Raw genomic sequence first — 3,311 nt, 5'->3', positions numbered from 1 at the left:
CTCCATATCCCAAACGTTGGAGAGGAAGTACCCCCCTAACCACCCGCGATCCCTAGCCCTGAATGCCACCATTTCTAAATTACTGGCCTTTAAACTGCTGTCATTCCGTCTGGTGGAGACGGATAGTTTTAAAGGCCTTATAATGGTGGCTGTCCCACAGTACAGTCATGCCCGGCCGCGACTACTTTTCAAGGCGATGCCATCCCTTCCCTTCACAAACAAGTAGGGGACAAAATCAGGTGTGCACTGCGCAACGCCATCTGTGGCAAGGTGCACCTGACTACGGATACGTGGACCAGTAAGCACCGTCAGGGCCGATATATCTCCATAACAGCACACTGGGTAAATGCAGTGGTGGCTGGGCCTGAGACGGAGAGCAGTTTGGCGCATGTCCTTCCACCACCAAGGATTGCAGGGCGCTTCAGTTTGGCTCCTGTTGCTTCCTCCTCCTACTCTGCTTCCTCATACTCTGCCACAGTGATGGTGAACCTTTTACAGACCGAGTGCCCAAACTGCAAACCCACTTATTTATCGCAAAGTGCCAACACAGCAATTTACCTTGAATACTACAGTCCAATATAGAATATCTTCCATGTACTTTATCATTTATCTACAATATCCTGCCTACATTCAGTGTGCTGCCTGTGCTGTTCATGGTGCGCCCTGCGCTAATGACTTATCTGTTTGGGGGACAAACCCCTAACCGTGCAGGAGCTGTGGACGTGCCTTGAACAACAGACCGATGAGTGGTTTTGTGCCAGTGAGCCTCAAGCCCGGCCTGGTGGTGGGTAAAATCTTATAGCAGCTCTGGGACTAGCCAGTTTGACGCACATCCCTTGCCTGGCGCATGTGCTGAATTTGGTGGTGCAGAGATTCCTTAAAAATTACCCCGATATGTCAGAGCTTCTGCATAAAGAAGGCAGAGGACGAAGAAGAGGTCGCCAACGCAGCTGGGGCACCGCCAGCACCTCAGAAGGCAGGGTTAGCATGGCCGAAATGTGCAAAAACTTTATCAGCACACCACAACAACCAGCACCACCAGCTGATATGGAACCACTGGCAGATCCAGGGGGGGCAACGGGGCAATTGCCCCCCCCCCCCCCCCGAGCTGCTCAGAAGTGTAGGGGCGGCGGTGGGCACAGGGAGATGAACGCTTCCATTGTGGAATCGTTCATCTCCATAGTCATCTGTATCGCCGTCCTCAGGACAGCGATACAGATGACTGTGCTGAGGCAGGTGAGGGAGAGGCGTGTCCCTTTCCCTTCCACTTATAGGCTGCAGGCACTAGGCCGGCAGCCTATCAGAGGCCGGCGCAGGCGGCGCGATAACGTCATCGCGCCACCTGAGCCGTACAGCGCGAGACACAGGCCGGAAGAGACCTGCATTGCTTCCAAGGAGGTAAGTATAAGTGTTTAGTTATTTTTTTGTGTACAATACTAGTGGCTACTGGCACATAATGGGGGGCTCTGGCTACTGGCACATAATGGGGGGCTATGGCTACTAGCGCATAATGGGGGGCTGTCATTATTTGCACAAGGGGGGCTGTCATTACTGGCACATTGGGGGGGCGCTGTTATTACTGGCACATGATGGGAGGTTGTTATTACTGGCACATGATGGGCGGCCGTTAATAATGGCACATGATGGGGGGTTTTATTACTGGCACATGATGGAGGGCTGTTATTACTGGCACATGATGGGGGCACTGTTATTACTGGCACATTATTGGGGGCACTATAGGGGCATCTACTGAGGCCACAAAGAAGGGGTGTTTTATATGGGGGGCTCTGTACAGTAGAATTTTATACTGGGAAACATTATGGTGGGTACTATGGGGAAGGGGGGAGAGGAGTACTATGGGGTCATCTACGGGGGGCCCTAAGAATGGGTATTTTATACTTGCAAATTGTGGGGGACACTGAGGGAATCTACTGGGGCATTTTATACTGGTACATTATGGGGGCACTAGGAGGAAGGGGGGAGAGGAGCACTATGGAGGCATTTACTGGGGGCACTATATAGGGGTATTTTATACTGGCATTACGAGGGGGTATTTTTTGCACTGTCACATTATAAGGAGAATTATTTCTACTGGGGGGAATTATGGTGGGCTTTATTACTCCCCCATGGTATGAGCCCCTAGTAGCAGCACCATCCTCTCCCTCTGCCCCTTCTCCAAATCCTTATTATGAAATCTTTCTTATTAGGATTAAACACATCAGCTGTACCGAGCCCCCGGCCAAGTGTTGAAGTGGTGTCTGAGATCCCCAAGGGCCAAGGCAAGTAATTGTAAGTTTTCATGTGAAATATCTTTATGTTATACACATATAGCCTACACTGTGCCACATAGTATACAGTATACCTCTACACTGTGGAGTCTGTTCTATAAGCACCATTGTTTTGTGGCGGCGGACAGAAAACAATCTGGAAGTGCCCCTCCCGAGACCAGGCTCTGGATCCGCCACTGTATGGAACCAGGGCTGGACTGGCCTACCGGGAAAATTCCCATCAGGCCAGCAGCGAGGAGGCTCCTTTGCCAGTGTAGCAACTGCCACAAACACCACAGACTGTAACGACATGCAGGATGGCGGTGCCATTACTACTTTATAGATGCCCTGCCCGTGTCACAACTTGCACGCTTCTCATTTACAAGATTCAAATCTGGCGAATCCCAGGCATAGTCTTCTGTATTGCCATCCTCAGGAGAGAGAGATGTGTCTGCTGGGATTCAAACCCACGACCTTCTGTATCAGAGGCAAAGCACTTACCCACACAGCTATAAGAGCTGCACAGCCACTTCCTTAGAAGTAACAGTAAGATTAAGGTCTTCTGATTTGGCTCAATCGATATGTACTAATGTATATTGTTTTAGGAATGGGCGCATATTTTTACATGACACACCCGTACAGCTTTCCATAATGACCCCTACAAGTTATATACACACTGTGCAGTCAGTACTGACGTCAGCTTAGTGTTTTATAAGTACAGTACTGTACAGTACGTGTTCTATTGCCATCTGCATAACTTCACAATGCTTCCCTGCTCCTTGTTAGAGATACATATTTTATCTTTTTTATTACTACGCGGCTACACCTAAAATCGGAATTCCGATGTGTTAAGTCTTATGTTGAAAGTACTGTATATAATTATGTACAACGCTGTAAAAGGAAGCTATTTATCGGCTTGTTCTCCTATGCTGTACTTTGGCTAGACTTGTGTTTTTCTAATGTTCTGTAACATAATGCTTAATACAAATGACAATGCATATTGACACGGTAAGGATGAGCATTTAATTAACAATTATTATTGTC

Source organism: Bufo gargarizans, chromosome 6 (assembly GCF_014858855.1).
Source record: "Bufo gargarizans isolate SCDJY-AF-19 chromosome 6, ASM1485885v1, whole genome shotgun sequence".
Classification (NCBI taxonomy): Eukaryota; Metazoa; Chordata; class Amphibia; order Anura; family Bufonidae; genus Bufo; species Bufo gargarizans.
The sequence above is the reverse complement of the archived record's forward strand: the minus strand, read 5'-3'. Positions refer to the sequence as shown.